This window comes from Pelodiscus sinensis, chromosome 1 (genome assembly GCF_049634645.1).
Source record: "Pelodiscus sinensis isolate JC-2024 chromosome 1, ASM4963464v1, whole genome shotgun sequence".
NCBI lineage: Eukaryota > Metazoa > Chordata > Testudines > Trionychidae > Pelodiscus > Pelodiscus sinensis.
The window spans coordinates 180,549,272-180,570,320 of NC_134711.1; the positions used below are offsets into that span (position 1 = coordinate 180,549,272).

At 38.9% G+C, this 21,049-nt stretch overlaps 1 long non-coding RNA gene across 2 annotated transcripts in view; it reads left to right on the forward strand.

The window, feature by feature from the left end:
* Positions 1 to 1,384: 1,384 nt before the first annotated feature.
* The window catches only part of LOC112545650 (uncharacterized), a 63,097-nt gene continuing 43,432 nt past the window's right edge, over positions 1,385 to 21,049 (forward strand). Inside the window, exons 1-4 of one of the 2 annotated variants that reach the window (XR_003089184.2) lie at positions 1,385 to 1,541; positions 4,312 to 4,419; positions 7,630 to 7,704; positions 15,721 to 18,260. This is a non-coding gene — a long non-coding RNA (uncharacterized LOC112545650). Of the gene's footprint in view, positions 1,542 to 4,311; positions 4,420 to 7,629; positions 7,705 to 15,720; positions 18,261 to 21,049 lie in introns of those variants that run through there. The other variant, XR_012901229.1, reaches the window with a different exon arrangement.

Consider the following 21,049-nt stretch of genomic DNA (forward strand, 5'->3'; position numbering starts at 1 on the left):
AATATTCGCCACATTGAAGCAGCACACAATTTTGGTAAACCCCATTTTCTTTCCTGCCTCCATTTTTTTCACTGAATGATTGATTTTTGAAAAAAAAATTCTCTCTTTTAATATCTCCAATAAGAGTGCCAGTTAATGCATGCCTTATCTTAATTACAAAATGGGCATTTACAGATTGAAGCCTGTAATCTTTACAATATATTCAGGCTTCAAAGTTTGCAGTGAGGGAGAGTCTCAAATTGGCTTTGAAGCTGGAACCTCCTGATGTAGCATTATAGAGGGGTTGTATAACCATGCTAACACTAATAATAATTCTAGTAATTATCATTTAACCAGTATTATTCTAGGAACAATTTAGTAGAAGACTTTAACTTACTAACATTGGTGCAGCATTCTGAAAACATTGATGACCAATGTAATTTGACTACCATGGCTTCAAAGAGAATTCAGTTGTGTTTTCTCCTGTTCTGTTTTGTTTTGTTTTTTGCATCAGTGTACTACACTGATATAGCTGCACCAGTGGTGTAGCGAGAGGAGGGCAGAAGAGGGCAGTTGCCCCAGGGTGCCACGCTAGGGGGATTGCCAATTTACTGCCCCTCCACTCCCACATCATTTATCAGCTCACCAGCTCCTCCTCCACCCGCCGCCACTGGCTGGAGCCTCCACCCTGTCTCTCTGCCCTCAGCCCGACCCTCCTCCATCTCCGCCGGTGGGTTAGTGCATGCGGGGGCCAAGACCCAAACTGGAGGAGACGGAGGAAGATGCCGTACAAGCTCCCCCGCTCCTCCCAGGGTCGGGCCCCGCCACACACCAGGTTCGGGGCCCCACCACGTGGTGGTGGTGGTGAGGGGGATGCAAATTTTGCCTTTGCCCCCGGGAGCATAACACCCTCACTATGCCTCTGGGCTGCACTGGTCCCAACTCTAGCATAGAAATACTGCACCACTATGTAGAACAACTATGTACAAGGCCTACAATAGCTATTCACACAGTTTTTATTCACATAAATTTTCATGAGCTCAGTTAGCGTTTAATTACAATAAGCCTTTGCTCTGTATTAGGACCCTCTTTTCATTTGCAAATTGAAATGACTTCTGAGCTTGTATTGCAGTTCAGTCTGGACTCTTAACAAAATATTTCACTGAGGTACAGACATTAAGCTTCCCTTTAGAGCATTCTTGCTTTGTATGCCAGGAACCCTGTCTTGGTAGTATCATTATAAATTTCAAGTTCCAAAATTAGTAAGTGGCAGAGAGTAAAAGAGGATGGAAATGCAACACACCCATCGTTATTCACGGAGTGAAATCTAATGCTGGATGAGGAAACTACCATGTGCTATACTTAGACTTGACCTGTCTTTTCTGTAAAATATGTACAGAGTGACTTTCAGCAGAGAAAAGCTGAGCACAACTATTTTGCATGCAAAGAGAGGCTCACTCCTGCATGACCTGGTAGAACCGGTGACTTGAGAGCAAGAGGGACCTGCTGCAAAACTCTGCTGGAGAAATGTGAGATACACACAGAGGAAATTCATCCAGCAGGTGGGAATCTGTGGTAATTAGTTAAATTTGCTCTCAAGTGTACACCTCTAATTCACCTCTAATTCATGGCCACAATAAGACTTTTCTAAGCAAGGTCGTGCCTCTTGTCATGGACATAATTTACTCATCAGTCTAAATATAGCCGTAATGCCTTAATGACAAAAGGAAATGCTTGAAACAACAGGAAGTATATAAGCAAATGGCTTTTTCATTTTACGTAGTTATATGATTCTGTAAAAGGATGGATGGGCAGAACATACTTTCCTATTCCAAAAGTGTAATCTCTTAATCTGGAGATTGTTATGCTACTTTATAAAATAATAGGTTTTATGAAAGCATTAAGGGAAATCTACTGATCTTGTATTTTCCATATTTGCTACCTGATTGTATTCCTTTGATTTAATATTTGTTAGTAATTTCTCTCTCTCTCTCTCTCTCTCACATACACACACACACACACACACACACACGATTTTCCACTTTACTATCTTAAGGGTTGTATTTTATTTAATTTGAAATAATGTTCCAATCGTTAATGCTAATTCAATTAGAGAATAAAGAAGAGGATAAATAATCATATTGAAAAGAAGTTTGCCTCTGGAGTGATGATATATTAATTTCTCTTTTAATTTTTTTCAACGAGGGGCTTTTACTTGGATTTTTTTAGAAACAAGCCAAGCCTTTGGCTCCTGTAAGAGATCTGCAGTCTATTAAAAAAAAGAAAAACTTTAGAAATCTTCAAGACTCCAAGGCACACCTATTCTGTCATAGCTGGAGATTAGCAAGGAGTTGAAAACAGGAGACAGCCCATAAAGGAACTATTGTATGGGAAACAGCATTATACAATTATGTATTTACCGAGGATTGACTGTTCTTTTAATCTTTTATCAAGCTTTGTCTCAAAGAAGTTTGGTCAAATATCCAGGCCATACTTTTGCCTTTCAAGTACATCATTCACCTGAGTTTCAGATATAATACATCCTTCTGTACAGACACTTCATTCTTTGTTTTTTTCTCAGAGAGACAGCCCCTCTCCTCCACTTTGTATCTTGGCTTGAATTAGATAAAAAAGTACCAGACTGATTTCTATTACTGTTCTTCAAAAGGAGGCTCACCAGACTGCTAAGCAGAAGAACTACTTATAATGAAGTAGAGCATAATGAGAAAGGCTCCGTTTTTATGTCTTGCCAAATAAATTATCTTTTCTGGATGCCTGTGAGGTTTGTAAGACAAGTGGGGAGACACAAATAATGACCTTCCCAGCTTTATAGCAAGATTTTTTTTCATAAAAGAAAAGCAGGTAAAAAGATTATTTACTGCGGAAAATCTTAATTCCACAACTACTAAATGCCACAATAGAATAATCACAGTATCTTTGTGCACTTTAAATTGATCTTCATTTTCATTTCAAGCATTTATAGCTATAAAGTTTTCAAATGAGCCTTTGAAATTAGACCAATGAAAGTATGCAAGTGCATGCAAATCACCTATTTTGATGTACAACAAGAAACAGATCCTCATTTGGTGAAACTCAGCATAACTCTGCCTTAACTGCAACAAGTGCATTTGACCACTGTTTCAGGGACTTTTTTTTACATTAGGCCTCTAAAATATATGAAACTGAATTTACTTTATAGTGCAAAGTAAACTGTGAGTTCAGATTTACTGACTCTCATTGCCCACATCAAAGCACTACTTAGTACAACATTATTTAATTCTGGGTAGAATTTTTATATATAGTACATTCAGCCGATATTAAGGAATAGTGCTGGTTTTTTTGCTGCCTGGCATCCACATTTTAATGTGAAGAACTTGTGTTTCATTTATATAATGTGTAAAACACAATAGCTCTTACACAGAATTTTTAAAAATAAATATTTATGATCTCAATCTCCAACATGATTCAAATTTTCAATGATGCATAATTTCAAAGACATGTTATGGTTGCTCGAAAAGTCGCACCTTCAGTGTAAGGCAATACTGGTCAGGCTCTTTAAAACTTTCTCAGCTCATAGACAGTGACCCTTGGGTTCATTTTTCCCAGCTGGGAAAGGGGAGCAGGGAAGCCTCGCAGCCTGTCGGGCAGCCAGGATCCTGGCAGAGAGCTGCCCATGGAACTTAGACTCAGGCAGTCATCTCCCAGAATTGCCCCTTCAGGTCAGTGGAAGTGCTCCTGGTGAGAACATATGCCACTGATCCAAAGACAATAGTGTGGTTATGTACCATAAGTACTGCTAATTACTGCAGTGGCTGTAAGTTGACCTAATACAGATGGATTTCAGTTTGTTGTAGACATTCCCTTTTTGTTACCAACAGAGGCCAGTAGAAACATATATCCTTTTTTTAAAACCTTGTTCTCAGTTCTGAGAACTGTTCAGAAGATAATGGGAAAAAGCATTGTGGCCCCTTCAAATTCCATCCCTAATCAACAGTCACCTCTCCTGCCTGCATCACTTTCAGGCTGTGTGTTATGTGCTTTGCTGAGCAAGGAAGGATTTAAAGATATGCTTAACTTTAAGCATTTGCATAAGTGCTTTGCTAAATCAGGGTTACCTATGTTTAATCAATCAAAATCATCAATATTTCAATAGCTTACACATTTTGGAAGAACACATAGAAAATCTTCACTTCTTTCTCCCTCCCTCAAGTGGAAAAAAAAAGTGTATGTGTGGTTATCATTTCAGGGACATGATACTGAGAAGAGCATAGTTTAAATTTTTTTATGATGCCAGCAAGATTCATTGTCTCTTGTGTGTTTTGGGTTCCACAGCTGTGAATGAACTGCTAAGACAGCTGTGTGAAAATATTTGTGGGTGTTGATGCATTCATCCCTGAGGGACTAACCCAGCTTGAAATTATATTTGCACACATGCCTATGGTGAGTAATGCTTTTTCTAAATGAGCAAGTACATTTATTTTGGGTGCGTTTTGTTAGCTTGTTTAATAGAACATAACCATCATCGTAAATGGTGGAGAGGTTGATTTTTTACTAGAGCGGGTAAGGTTCATGGCCATTTCCACAAAGCTGCATGCAATTCCGCCCACTTGCTCCAAATCATCTTTAGAGTGAGGGACAAATAGAAAACAAATGTGGGTCTCCTATGAAGTAATGCTGAAAAGTAGCAACAGGCCAACACACCTTACCTAGAGTTGGGAGGTTCAGTTTTTATATGTTATTATAGTTTCAGGGAACCGCTGCTGATTTAATGTATTTTAACAGGGAAAGAATGGTATCAATTAATATTTACTCTCTCTCTTTTCTGATACAGCTAAAGTAAATGGAGGTGAAAATATACAGTAGGAATTAGTTCTGTTTTTATTGACATAGTAATAACATGGAGTGTTTGTTCCTGAACAAAGCAAATATAATCACTCACTTCAGCAACCTAGGGTGATTCAAATTAAAATGCCAGGCAGTTGGCAATGTTAGAAATGTCCAAATCTCAGGTACAGAAACTGGGGCAGGAACTAACTGAGAGCTTGAGTGCGGTGCACTCATAATAGTAAACTCTTCTACTGTCTGCAAGGTTGCATTCCAGGCAGCCTTTGCACTTGCAGGGAAGCCCTCTCTTTTCCAAAGAGGAGCATAGCTCCAACTGGCATGATTTCCAAAATATGAACGTATCTTTCTCACTCTCTTTACATTTAAAAATGGAGGGGGAGAGGGAAGCTGGGATGTAGCATTGAGGAAAAAAGAAAGAGGCAAACGGATATGGAGCTGGTGAGGGGAAGGATGACTCAGATGAGAAGTCAAGAGGGGAGGAAGGGTAGAGTGGGAAAAGGAGCAAGGGTGGGGAGACTGTGATGATGCACTGAAGGGGTGGGACAAGGAGAGACTAGGATCGAGACACTGGAGTACACTCCCCCCTGAAATTAGAATGAAATCCAGCACTCCCGAGTTCACCATTGGCTCTGATGTCAGCTGGTGAAACCCACTAGCAAAGTGTGTGCCTTATCTCCTTCTAGTGCAGTAGAGGGCAATGTGCAGCCAACGAGCAAAATGTAGCCCATCAGGATTCCACGCAATCTTCCTCTGTCCCCTCCCCACCTTGCCTCTTATGCTTTGGGGTTGCAGCACTTGCCTACTCCTCACCCTGTCTCCCAGAACTTCCAGAGCACTGTGACTCAGACAATTCACGGTGCTCCAGAAATGCTGGGAAGGAGGGAGAGGAGAAGGGATGGAGTACACCCTGGGCAGGAGGCAGGGAAGAGGCCATGTGTGTGTGTGTGTGTGTGTGTGTGTGTGTGCGGGGGGGGGGGGGGTTCCATGTGATTCCATGCAAGAAATTTATTTATTTTTCCCATTTGTTTTTTTTAACATCCTAGGAAATTGTAAGCCTAGAGAGCCTGCATCAAAATAAATATATTGGGGGGAGGGAGGTGGGGATGGAATGGAAATTAAGATATTTTCTAACTTTTGAGTCCATGACTTTGCAAACCTAATGCTCCTTTAAAGTAGTTTATTAATGTAATTTACTGTATTGTATTAGTGTAGCAACTGAAGAGCCCAATTAAGAATCAGGGTCCCACTGTGCTTCATGTGTTGCAAGCATATTGTAAAATGAGAGTTCCAGCCTGAGAACATTTACAGCCTGTTTACTTGTTTTTTGGTTATCAGTGCTTCAGAACATCCACAGCTGAACAACCACAGCATCCAAGAACTGATGTTGCTGAGTACTAACAAAGAAAACTCATTTTTTAAACAGCATTTTTTTCAATTATATATTCTTTTCCATTTTTATTTACATTCATATACTACAAATAAGGAACATTTGATACTTTTACTCTGACCTATCAGAATCTCTCGAGGTAGTGCTGATGCTTAAATTGAGAGCCGGTGTGCAACAACTAGCTTGCAATCTGTTTTCTTTCCTGGGTCAGACAGAGTAGGCCCTTTTAAGGAGTTTTCCTTTTTAGGAATATATGAGCTGTTTTCATTCAAACAACGATTGACTTATTCACATCATATGTAGCATGTATCAACTGGAAACAATTACCTTTTGAAAGAGGAAGGTTTTAATTTCAGTGTGACCAAACACCATCTATAATTTAGTGCCTTCAGGCTGTGTTTTCCAAATGGTTTAATAAGTTAAGGGTGAGGCTGCCAGGCAGGTGGGGGAGACTTCACATGTTTCCAGTAGAAATGGGTCTCTTAACCTTTCCTCAAACCACAGATGACCATGATTGTCATAACAGGGTAGTTGTGAGCAATGCTTCTTTACCATTCTTTGACAGAGTTTCAGGGTAAGTCAGCTGTAGGGATATAGTCCAGATGTAGTCATTTTGAAGTTCAGGAAGTTAAATGAGATGATGAATTGTACTCAGCTCTGTGTATAAAACAATTGAAATGTACACTCAAGATTAAGGCCCTCCAGCTCTTCCCCAAAACCAGAAATCTTTAGTAGTAAAACTTATAGAAAGTTGTCCAGTGTGATTGGAGACAGATTCCTAGAAATTCTATACAAGGCCTATGGCAATTTAAAACATAGAACACAAGCATTCATATGCAAAGTACAATTTGTTGAGTCCTATACATTTTAGTGATGGGCAAATCACCTAGCATGGTAGTTTTGTTAGAATAAAATGTTCAAAATTAACTGATCCATTCACTAATGAAAATCTTTTTGGGTATGCAATGAAGGCCTGGAAATGTTGAGAAAACAGGCTCTGTCACATGATTTACAGCCATGCTGCTCCTGCTCTTGATGAGAGTTGGAAACACTGTAATATGAGCATAGGCTTATTTTTAAAGTATTTTCACATTGTTTCTAGTTACATCCAGAACTAAAAAGCACACAGATGGTGAGACTACCCAATTAAATACATGAATTAAATTAAAGTTAGACAAACATTTTGAAACCTCTAAAATTTTGGTTTCAGTTTGGCTTGGGTTGTGATATGGGTTAAGGGTTTTGTTTCTTTGTTTGTTATTAACTTTTTCTATTTGCACCTTTACATGGTTATCGACGATATATGAATGTGTTCCATAATATACCAGTCATACCTGTTCCCAATTACTAAACCTATGTAGTCACACATGTTATTTACCACTGTATCTAATACCTTTTCCATTTTGTTTGTATTGCAGCTTCTTTCCTTTTTAAGTGTTATCTCTGGATGTCTTATGAAAATACGTGCTTCTGCTTTCTCAATCATGTTTCAGGTAGGCCATCCAAATGTTGTTTCCAATCCAAGATAATAAATTAATAAAGTTGTGTAACATTTTGCTTTAGTAATGGGTCAGAATTATTGATCTGAGCATGTTTGGAAGCCAACTACACAAAATTTTGCCTTTGTTTTCTTTCTATTGTGCTGGGTTTGAATGTGGTTGATCACAGATTAGTTCTTTTAATATTAATCAATGCATATTTAATAATGCTTCTCTCCAAAAATTCGGTATATTCTTAATTAGATGTTTACATATTAAAGAGCTGGGCAGACAAAAAGTCATGTTTAAGAAACAGAAGGTTAAAGGAGCTAGTTTTAAGATATAATTTCCAGAACTCTCTTTTCCCAAGTCACGGATAAAAGATGAAAATCACACTATCCTTTCCTTTACCTGTCTTATAATGGTGTGTTGTAACACCACAAATATTTTAAATATATTGTTAATCACTGAGCTTTACTCAATTTTTATACAAACAGGAGAAGAATATGGTGTTATCCAAAGAAGTTGACAGTTTTATCTGAAACTGATTAGGAAAAAATGCAAGAGAAATATTCAAAAAACAGAAACAAAACATGTTGTTAGTTCAAATTGCCTATTTCACATAAAATATGGGAAATGGGAAAAATTGTTAGAACTTTCTCAACAGAAGTTAATGCAAAATGTCACTTTTCGAACCCCAGGATATCCCCTTTTGTTCTCTGACTGGTTGATTCTAACCCATGCGGTCAGACAGGTCAGCAGAAGACATTATAATCTTATTAATTCATTGGGATGGACAGTCTGGTTTTGTTTTGAAGTATGAATTATACAGTAAATGCCCACTTCCCTTTGCAAAACTAACCTCCATATGCTGTACAAGGCCTGATTTCCATTCACCCTCTGATTACAATTATCATCACAGCTGATATATTCAGCTGAGACATGTCAAATCCACACATTTCTGTTTAACAAGCATTTACTTGTTGTTATATAAATATTAACACATTAACTTATTTTGCTATTAGGAAATATTGGAGCTATTTGCAAAGCTTTATCCATAGTGTGATAGAGGGAGAGCTGTGCTTTTCAGAAGGAATCAGAAAAAATACTACTTTAGACTGGCTTACTGATGTAGCTTCACCATCAGCCAAAAAGCTGTTTTTAAATAACAAATCTGATTTTCAGTGTAGTGCATCCCTGTCACTTGGTTGGTAAAGGTGGCTGGACATCTGGTATTTAACACAATCACTCACTGACCTGCCAGTCTCACAGCTCTACCTGTGGTGTCATGTTATTGCCACGTATTTCAGTATTATACTTCATCATTAGTGATCAAGATTTGATTGTGAAAGTAGTCTCAAATCATTTGAGCTGCCCTTTTCAGTGTCAATTAAAATTGTACCTCCAGGTGCAAAGCAGTGAATACTATGTTTGGGGGAAATATAGGTGAGAGTTTGATTTTTGCTTTTAGCTTTTTAATAAACTTGTAACTTTTTAATCAGCATACAGTCAACCTGTGGAACTCCTTGCCAGAGGATACGGTGAAGGCTAGAACTTTAATAGGATTCTGTAAGGAGCTAGATAGATTAATGGAGGTTAGGTCCATCAATGGCTATTAGCCAGAATGGGTAGGAATGGTATCCCTAGCCTCTGTTTCTCTGTAGGTGGATGACAGGGGAGGGATCATGTGAGGATTACCCATTGTGATTCCCCGCCCCCCCTCTCCCGGGGCATCCAGTATTGACCACTGTTGGCAGACAGGATACTGAGCTAGATGGACCTTTGTTCTGACCCAGTAAGGCCATTCTTATGTTCTTAATAACTACAAATGATGGAAAAGTTATTTTATTAACTGAAGCTCTGTAACAAAAACAAACTTTAGAAGTAGCTGTGGGGAATTCCAAGCAACAAAAGGCAGGAATAAATGGCCACTTTTCAAATTCAAGAAAGGGGCAGACAGTGAGTTGGCAAAGTTTGTAAGTGAGGCAAAAGTACTCAAGAGAGTTAAGTCCAAAGCAGATTGCAAAGATGAAATTCAATATTGATAATTGTAAGAATAATGTACCCTGGGAAACAGAATCCCAACTATACATACACAGTGATGGGATCTAAATTAGTAATTACCACTCAAGAAAGAGATCTTGAAGTAACTGTGGATAGCTCTCTGCCAACATCTGCTCAGTGTCTAGCCACAGTCAATAAAGATAACAAAATATTAGGAAACATTAGTAAAGGTAATAAGACAGAAAATATTTTGATGCCATAGTGATTCTTGCCATAGCAAGAATTAATTGAACCAGCACTTTGGTTTTGAGTCAATGCCTGCCTTTCACTCAGCATATATAGTTTTGGGTCAAAGCCATATATTGTCTGAATGACAAAATTAGTCAGATAGGAAGAGTCTTTTATTTGACTTTTAATTTTTAAGAAACCAGATGAAGGGAACTCTGAGAATAAAGTGAAATGAATACATAGTCACAAATATCTCTAATGGGATCAAATTATAATGGCTTTTGAAACAGGCGACTGGTTATTTTCACCAAATTATATGATGGTTCCAGCTGCCAATTACTGTGATCTTAGTAAGTAAATAAGATTAGGGGTACAAATCATCAAATATTTTGTTCTTCCTTGACAATTCATTCTTCTAGGAAACTCCCCCCTAGCAACACAGAACTTTGGAAACTTCTTGAAAAGAGTTCCTCTGTGGGGCCACATGAGTTCACTGCCATAGCTCCAGAGGGCTACAAAAGGACTATGCAATCCCAAAAGCTCCAGTAACTCCCTTTCTAAAGCTTCAGGGGGTAGCCGAGTTAGTCTGCTCAGGATAAACTTAAAAAAACAACAAAATGTCTGGTAGCACTGTGAGCTGTGTCCACGAAAGCTCATGATACCATCTACATGTTTTGTTAGCCTATAAAGTGCTACCAGATCTTTTGTTCCTTTCTAAAGTTAGTGTTGGGTTTAGGGACTTCAGTTTCTAAGTCTTTCCTCTAGTAGTTGTTTTGTAGTTAGCTACTGTAGTGAAAGTGTTCTACACATTTCAATGTTTTAGTGTTTCTCTGGACTATCAGGGTACATCTAGACTACAGGCTTTTGTTGACAGAGGCTTTGTCGACAAAGAGCATCTAGACTACATCCAGTTCTGTCGAAAAAGCAAGCCACTTTGTTGACATGAGAGTATAGATGCAAAGGACGGTATAGATGAAATAATGCCTTTTGTCGACAGAACTCTGTTGACAAAAGGCGTTATTTCTTGTAGAATGAGGTTTACCGCCGTTGACAAAACTGCCTAGTTCTGTCGATGTTATTTCGACAGAACTCGGCGGCATTGTAGACAAAGGACAACTCATAAAATCTTGAAAGCAATTTAAAACACATTCAGAGTCTTTCTACTTTTAAGAGAACAGTCAGGTTCTTTTAGAATCATAAGGAATGTATGCTGAGCAGCTAGTTATTTCTGCTGAGGTTAACTTTAACTTCCCCTCATTGGTACACCAAATATCTTACCTTCTTCTGACTATGTCATGAATTGATCACATCCACCTTGGTTTGAATCCTAATCCCTTTTAGGGTACAGGTGACAATTCACAAGTCTTAGAGCAAACATATGCTACCTGTCATAGTTCATGTTGGTGTCTACCATGTTAGTTCATGGACAACTGATGCCAATTGTACAGTTGAGGCAAAAAAAGGAGTATTTTCAGAGATCAGTACAGAGCTGATGGTATGAATTAATTCCGTATTCATAGATTTTATTTGGCTATGTATAGATGTGTTTTTTAAGTTCTAGAGAAGTAATAATGTGTTAAACTGAAATGACCCTAACATGTTCATACAGGTTTTTTAAGCTTACATGCCTGCTTTGGCTTAGAAGAGCAATCCTCCCCACACCCTTCTTTTCTTCTTACTTTTTCTTTAAGTCTGATAATCTTCTGGTCATGAACTACATAAAAGATTAATATAAAGCTGTAAAAGAACAAAGCCTTCAGATTAACCAACTTTCATTTTCACTTTGTCCATTGTGCCATGTTTTAGAAAGTTAATTTAAACCCCCTGATGGGTACAAAATACATTCTCTTTTTCTATTTATATCTTCCACACATTGTGGTTGTTTTGATTCAATCCAAAATCTTATATGCATGGCACATGGTGGTAATTAAATAGTTTAAGTAATGTTTGGTGGCATTAATTTCACTATTATCTCAAAATAAAGTGGGTTTATGGCAGCATTGTCAACACATCTAATTTTGTTGAAAGAACATATATTAGTATGACCATTACCATTTTGGGGCAGAATATGATATGTTCTTCTATTGTAGCCACTTCATCACATCTTACCATATCTCCAATATTAAGTTTGTAATTATTTTTTTTCATTCCATATCTGAAATTAATCCAACTTCAAATTTCACAAAACTAAATTTAGTCCCCCTGATTTTTTTTCAAGTGGGGTTTGAAAACCTCCAGTAAAGAAGCTTCCATGACTTTCCCTGGCAGTCTGTTCCATTGTCCTACTTCTCTTACAATTAGGAAAGCTTTGCTGAGATTTAATCTATATCAAGTATGCCATATTCTGAACTCCTTATCTCTTGTTCAGCCCTCTGTGGCAAGAGAAAGCAACTTTTCTCCATCTTTTTAATGGAAGCCTTTCAGGTATTTAAATACCAGTATTATATCTGCCCTTCACCTCCTTTTTTTCAAACTAGATATGCCCAATTCCTTCAGCCTTTGCTCATTTGGCTTGCATTTCATCCTTTTGATCACCTTTATTGCTTGCATCTGGATCCTTTCTATATGAACGAAAATTAGACACAGTATTATAAATGAGGCCTAACCAGCATTGAGTAAAGAGGTAATATCACTGTGCTTGACTTTGATGCTGTTCCTCTGTGACTGCAACACGAGATTGCACTTCTTGTTTGTAACAGCATCACACTGTTGACTCATGTTGAATTTCTCATCATGAGAACCTCAACTTCACATGTTCTTATTTTTCCTCTGCATCAGAATTGCTTGGTGCTGATTTTTTAGAATTTGCCAGCCCCTTTGACTCCTTTTTTCCTAATTGGTCTCTCCATGGGACTTTGCTTACTAGTTCTCAGAGGTGATAGACATCCACCTTGTTGAAGACCAGTGATTTTTTTCTGTTTTCATGTCCTCCTTTCCATAGAATTTTTAATTCTATTAGATCATGACCACTTCCTTCAAAGTTCCCAACCACTTTTGCATTTACAACTAATTCACCCCTGGGCTGTGTCTAGACTGTCAAGTTTTTCCACAAAATCATCAGCTTTTGTGGAAAAACTTGCCAGCTGTCTACACTGGCCGCTTGAATTTCCACAGGAACCCTGACGAGCTCATGTAAGATCGTCAGTGTTCTTGCGGAAATACAGTACTGCTCCCATTCGGGCAAAAGCCCTCTTGCGCAAATCATTTGCGCAAGAGGGCCAGTGTAAACAGCACAGTACTGTTTTCCGCAAAAAAGCCCCGATCGCAAAAATGGCGATCGGGGCTTTTTTGCGGAAAAACACGTCTAGATTGGCCACGGACGCTTTTCCGCAAAAAGTATTTTTGCGGAAAAGCGTCCTGCCAATCTAGACGCGCTTTTCCGAAAATGCTTTTAACGGAAAACTTTTCCGTTAAAAGCATTTCCGGAAAATCATGCCAGTGTAGATGTAGCCCTGTTGATCAAAACCAGATCCACAGTGGATGACCACTTTTTCTTTCCTCAACTTCCCAAATGAGAAATTTCCCCCCACACATGGTAAGAACTTGAAGGACATATTGGCTATGTCTACACTGGCCCCTTCTTCGGAATAGCCATGCTAATTTAGAACTTTGGAATAGGGAAATGCGCGGGGGATTTAAATATCCCCCGCAGGATTTAAATAAACATAGCCACCGCTTTTTTTCCGGCTTGGGAAAAAGCCAGAAAAGAGCATCCAGACTGGCGCGATCCTCTGGAATAAAGCCCTATTCCGGAGGATCTCTTATTCCTACTTCAAGCCGGAAAAAAAGCGGCAACCATGTTTATTTAAATCCCGCGGGGGATATTTAAATCCCCTGCGCATTTCCCTATTCCAAAGTTCTAAATTAGCATGGCTATTCCGAAGAAGGGGCCAGTGTAGACATAGCCATTATGTTTTGCTGCATTGTACACTCAATTTAAGACTGGGCAAAAGACCGCCATTTTTGTCTGGCCTCCTATTATTTATAAAGTATGGATCACCTGTGATTTGGCCAGAAGGCTACATTCATGTCATCACACTCAAATGCTGAAGACTGAGACAACTGAGATGAGGGGAAACTGAGGCAAGGTAGAGCTTTACAGCTGTTCAGGTTAGATCATTAGTACAAACACTAATTCATCTTTACACTACACTCTTGTGAAGTACTGCATCAAATATTGATCCTATCCCCCTATTTATCAGTGGATTAATGAGGCACAGAAATGTGTAATTTGTTTCCTTAGCAGGGCAATGACAAAGATTTACACTTGGGGACCTAGTAGTCCTGATTCCATTTTCCACTGTCACCCTAAATGTCTTACTTTAATAAGGTTATAATTACACTTCTGCATTTTTCTAATCCCCTCCCTGAAAAGGGGAAAAGAAGATGTTCTCAGCAAAATAATCTGGTTATATTTGTGAAAAAAGGCACTTCAGAATAAAACTGTCCATATTTTATAGTAGAAAAGGGTTGTTTTGAAGGGAATATATATTGTTGTTCAAAATCTAAACACTGTATTTTAAAATTTAGCTATTTTTATTCTAAATCACAAAGGCGATTTTGTTGTGACTGTTACTTATTTTCCCCAATAAACCTTATTACATTGGCTAATGATACGAGGGCTGCGTCCAGACTGGCAAGTTTTTCTGCAAAAGCAGCTGCTTTGGCGGAAAAACTTGCCAGCTGTCTACATTGGCCGTTTGAATTTCCGCAAGAACACTGACGATCTCATGTAAGATTGTCAGTGTTCTTGCGGAAATGCTATGCTGCTCCCATTCGGGCAAAAGCCCTCTTGCGTAAATGCTTTTGCACAAGAGGGCCAGTGTAGACAACGTGGTATTGTTTTCCGCAAAAAAGCCCCGATCATGAAAATGGCGATCGGGGCTTTCTTGCACAAAACCACGTCTAGATTGGCACGGACGCTTTTCCGCAAAAAGTGCTTTTGCGCAAAAGTGTCCGTGCCAATCTAGATGCTCTTTTCCGCAAATGCTTTAACGGAAAAGTCATGCCAGTCTAGATGTAGCCAAGGTGTTTCTGAGATACTGGGCTTGAAATGACAAGCCGTATTTCTTTTGTTTGATACCTTATCTATTTTTTATAGAGCCACAATTGTAGCTTGGCTTAGAAATGTCAAATTTATATAGGTGACAAAGTCTGTCTTGACCTCTGGGGCCTTTGAATCAGATTCATAGTCCTTTGCTCTGTCTCAGAAAATATTGAGTGAAAACTGGCACGGTCCAATTCTGAATCTAATCTTACTCATCTAAACAAAATGTTTGAAGCAACTGAATATTCTAAATTGCTAATTCTATCCTCTGTGGTGTTTATATTATCTTTATTTATACTTGGCTGCTTTACTAGGAAAACATGATTACACCTTTCTGGGGATGTAAATTGAGCAGATGCCATGCAAAGCGTACCCACTTGTATCATAAATAGGGTGCTGGTTACAATTCAGCATATTAATGGTGCTTTAAAGACTGACAATGAGAGTGTTCACATCAGGATTTTTATTGTAAATTTTGTTTCAGTTTTGACTTGTAATGTTTCATGAGAAATAGCTGATTGCTAAAACAAGAATTCCTGATGGCAAACACAGGAAGCTTTTATCAAGAGAATGTGTGCTGTGTGGCTATTCTGAAGAGTTACACTATACTTTTAAAGCTAATTTTTTAGAATAAGTTACTCTTAAGTATATTAACTGTTCTAGATAAATGTAAACACTTGAAATTAAAGTATATTGGTTATACAACGTAACATTTAAATGGATGCCTCTGACTCTCTTACCTTCTTGTGCAGTGAAATCATCAAGGAAATACGCTTCTTCTTGGAGAGTCTCGATGTTTCTTGTGAGCTGGGACAAACTTTCTTGTGAGCTGGGACAAAAGTGTGCAGTCAAGTGGAAATTAATAGTAGGATGAATGGTGGAAACATTGTCTTTAAACAAACTCTTAGAAGCATAGAAATTAGAGCCAGGAAAAATTACTTCCAATCATCAAGATTGTCCCTATGCCATTTCAGGATTGCTCCCTCACCATGTATTTTGTCCTGTCCAGTTTCAAACATCAAAAGCAGTAGTTCTCTTAGCACACTTATTTTCAATACTAAACACTCACTCTAAGTAAAAGTCCACATACTTAATGTTCAACCTGTACTAATTATTAGGTCTTTTTATCTGCCTAAAACTAGCTATTATCAATGTTGTAATTTATGGCATTTAGATGTGATTATTGTCCCTTTATTTAGTGCATCACTATGACATCTTCAGCACTGGAGATATAACTCTGTTTCAGGTAACGGAGGTACAAAGTGATATTCAGATACATTAACCAATGATCCACCAAGACTTCAATGTTGAATCTTAACAAAAGCTGACACTCAATGCAAAAGCTTTGTAACTTTGGACCTTAGCAGCTAGAGGACCCTGTTGACTCTTTTTATGAGGGGGAACCAAGCCCTCAATTTTCTGAAAGTTTCTGTTTCTGAGACAGAGAGGGCGTGTCTACACTGCAATAAAAGCCCCACAGGTGGCCCAGATCATCTGACTCATGTTTGCATCACTTGGGCTTCAGGGATGCAATGTAGATGTTCAAGGTTGGGCTGGAGAGTCCAAGAGGCCAAGCTGAAATGTCTACACTGCTATTTCATAGCCCTGCAATTCCAAGCCCCAAGAGCCCAAGTCAGACCTGGGCCAACCATGACTGTGCTGTAGGCCTTTTCTCAGTATAGGCCTACCTAGACAAAGCAAGAGTGTGCTGTACAGAAGAAATTCCCCTCTGTCACTCCAGATGCTCTCTGAGAACCACAGTCAGAAATGTTATTGTGCTCCAGTCATAGGATGCTGGCCCAATAGCTTAAGACAAAAGAGGCCCATACCTTCTCTCAGACACCTAACACCATTTTGGAGAAAGGTAGAAATTACACCTTCTGTCACTCACTAGCACAAGCAGTGTCCCCATTTCTAATGAATTTTAATGATATGTCAGTAAAAGGAGAAAACCCATAGAGTGTGTCTACACAGCAGGACTTTACTCAAAATAAGCTACACAAATTGAGCTACGTCAATTGCATAGCTTATTTTGAAATTGAAATTGGGAATGTCTACACAGCACTTATTTCAAAATAGAGCACTCTTCCTCCGACTCCCTGTACAATGAGGGTTACAGGAGTCAGAGTAAGAAGTCCTACAGCTTGACAGTACTTTGACATTATTTCAAAATAACTGCCTGCTGTGTAGATGTGGACTAAGTTATCTCGAAATAACACTAGTTATTTCAAAATAATGTTGCTGTGTAGACGTACCCTTAAACAGAATAAACCTGAAAAAAATTCCTGCTTTTTGGAAAATGTAAGGGAATGGAGATCAATGAAGTAGAAGTTTAAAATTCTCACTAGCTCTCACACCAGTTTGGGTTTTTCTGGGTAGGCTACAATCTTGTAACTGCATCCTTGTAACCAGATCCTTACCTAGACACCAAATCAAGTCAGTAGTTTTGTGCAGGCACAAGGGCTTTGTTGCACAAATATTATTGAAAGAATAGGCTGCTAGCTTAGTTACACTTCATGTAATTGGAAAGGATGTTATTTTTCCAGTGTGCTTATAAATGTTTTCTATTAACACATATAGGACATAATCATTAAAAGATGCAGTGTCCTCTGTTTACCCATAGCCAGCAGACTCTACTGCAGCTGATATAAAAGTGTCATTTATTAAGGTTATCATCTCTTCCACACAATTTCACTATTTTAAAGTTTCATTTTAGAGCTTGAAACATCTTTGTTAGAAAAATTAATAAAGTTTTTGACTCAGAGTGTTCACTTAGCTGCCAATGGTGACAAGACTATAGATTTATACCCAATATTAAAAACAGCATATGAAAAGCCTTCAAAGTACACCAACAGGAACAAAACGACCTCAGATTTCAGTATTTGTTTACTTGGTTACATTATTTTTCTCTTTCTGGCTGATTACACATAGCATGGATACTGTCTTCTCTTACACAATTAGACAATTACGTGATGTTCTTATAAAAGCAGATCCCAGAATCTTAAACTGTCAATAATCATAGAATCATGGAAATGGAAGGAATCCTGGCAGGGGATCTACTCTAGTCTGCTGCACTCATGGCAGGACCAAGCACCATAGACCATTCCTGACAGGTGTTTATCTAACCTGCTCTTAAAAATCTCGAATGCTGGAGATTCCACAACAGAGGCAGGCAAAACATGGCCTACGGATCCAGCCTGCCAAGTCACTTGATTCAGCTTGCAACCCAGCGGGAGCCTAAGCCAGGGTCCCTTCATGCCTCTTCCTAATCTGCTCTAAGCCTAAGGGAGAGGGAAACAAGTTTTGAGTGCTACCTCTGTCCCCAGCTCCCATTTGGATGGCTTCTAACCAATGGGAGCTTCCTGTTTTCAGGACAGGCAACACACAAAGTACTCCTCTCCCCTCCCCCTAAGTTCACAGCCTTCAGAGCAGCACATGGCCCCTGCAGCTGGCTGCTCTGAGCAGCATGTTGGGACATTGATGGCAGGGCTGCTGGCCGGGAACCACTCGGGTAAAGGCCTCCCAGCCAGATCCTGCTTGTGGCACCCAACTCCTCCCTCTACCAACCATCTGACCCCTTTCCTACCAGACTTCAAACTCCAATACCCTGCACCCCTTTCACAGCTTTTCTCCAAGTCATAGTCCATTTACAGATTTTGCTCCCCAATCGCAATCCCTGTTCACAATCCAGATCCCTGCACCTGCTCCTGCACTCCCGCTCCAGGTTACAATCCCCTCCAACACTCCTCTTCCAGATCACAATCCTCTTCTGAATCCATACTCCCTCCAGGACACTGTGCCCCTTTCTACACCCTAGCTTCCTGGACAGGCCACAACACCCACCTTCACTCAGACTACCTACTGACACACCCTCTCCTATACCTCAAGCTCCCTTCTGTACCCAGCTTCCATCCCAGACCCCACGCCTTCTACATTAATATCATGGATAAGCGCAGCCCTTGCCCACTTACAGAATTCAAGGAGTGGCCCCCCCATCAAAAACTACCAACCACCCCAGTTCCACAACCTCCCTAGGCAATTCATTCCAGTGCCTAACCATTCTGACAGTTGGGAAGTTTTTCTTAATGTCCAACCTAAACCTCCCTTGCTGCAATTTAAGCTCATTGTCCTATCATCAGTGGTTATAGAGAACAATTTTTCTCCCTCCTGCTTGTAGCTCAGGTACTCTAAAGCTCTTTCATGTCCCCTCTCAGTCTTCTTTTCCAGACTAAACACACACAGTTCTGTCAAATTTCCTTCATACATCACGTTTTCTAGATCTTTAGTCATTTTTGTTGCTCTTTTGTGGATTTTTTCTGATTTTTTCACATCTTTCCTGAAATGTGGTGGCCCAGACTGGACGCAACACTCCTGTTGAGAACTAATCAGTATGGAGTAAAGCAAGGAAATTATTCCTCATATCTTTCTTACAGCGCTCCTGTTAATATATACCGGAATGATGTTTGCTTTTTTTGCAACAGTGTAACACTGTTGACTCATATTTAGTTTATGGACTACTATGACCCCTTTCGGTAGTACTCCTTCCCAAGTAGTCATTTCCCATTTTATATGTGTGCAACTAATTGTTCCTTCCTAAGTGTAGTCCTTTGCATATGTCCTTGTTGAATAACATCCTATTTACCTCAGACCATTTCTCCAGGACATTTTAAATTATAATCCTAATTTCCAAAGCACTTGCAACCCCTCCCAGCTTGGTATCATCCACAATCTTTACAGAAGTACTCTCTATAGTCTATGCCATTATCTAAGTCATTGATGAAGATATTGAACAGAACCATTCCCTAAAACTGATCACTGCAGAAATCTACTTGTTATGCCCTTCCATCATGATTGCGAAACATTGATAATTCTGGGAACAGTTATCCAACTAGTTATGCACCCACTTTATAGCAGCTTCATCTAGGTTGTATTTCCCTAGTTTGTTAATGAGAAGTTCATGCTAGATTATGTCAAATGCCATACTGAAGTCTAGAAATACCATATCTAGTGCTTCCCTTTTATCCACAATGTCAAAAATGTTATCAGGTTGGTTTGACGTGATTTCTTTTTTACAAATTCATGTTGATTGTTACTTATCACCTTATTATCTTGTAGATGTTTTCAAATGGATTCCTTAATTATCTTTTCTGGTACAGAAGTTAAGCTGACAGGTCTGTAATTCCCTGAGTTGTCTATATTTCCCTTTTTATAGATGGGCACTATATTTGCCCTTTTCCAGCCTTCTGTAATGTCTCCTATTTTCCATGACTTTTCAAAGATAATAAATAATGGCTCAGATATCTCCTAAGTCAGCTCCTTGAGTATTCTAGGATGCATTTCATCAGGCCCTGGTGACTTGAAGACATCTAACTTATATAAGAATTTTTAACTTGTTTTTTTCCTATTTGAGCTTCTGAACTTACCCTATTTTCACTGGCATTCACTATGTTAAGCATCCAATCTCCACCAACCTTCTTGGTGAAAAATGAAACAAAAAAGTCGTTAAGTACCTCTTCCATTTCCACATTTTCTGTTATTGTTTTTCCTTCTTCTTTGAGTAACAGACCTACATGTCCTCAGTCTTCCTCTTGCTTCTAATGCATTCATAAAATATTTTCTTGTAACCATTTATGTCTCTAGCTAGTTTGAGCTTAGTTTGTGCCTTGGCCTTTCTAATTTTGCCCCTACATACTTGTAATATTTGTTTATATTTATTCTTTCTAATTTGATCTAGTTTCCATTTTTTGTAGATTTCCTTTTTAAGTTTTAGATCATTCCAGATCTCCTGGTTAAGCCAAGGTGGTCTCTTGCTATACTTCCTTTCTTTCCTATGCAGTGGAATACTTTGCTCCTGTGCCCTTATATAATGTTTCTTTGAAAAATTGCCCACTGTCTTCCATTGTTTTTTTCAAGTCTTGTTGTGTACTATTTTCTAGCATTATGAGTTCTTTTTCCTTCATCCCCATACTTCTTTCATTAGTATACATAGATCTAAGATATTGATTGATTTGTTGTCTGCTCCCCCAGGTCTGTCTTGTCTCTTTTTTTCATCACAGCCATTACAGTCCATGTTCCCCCCAA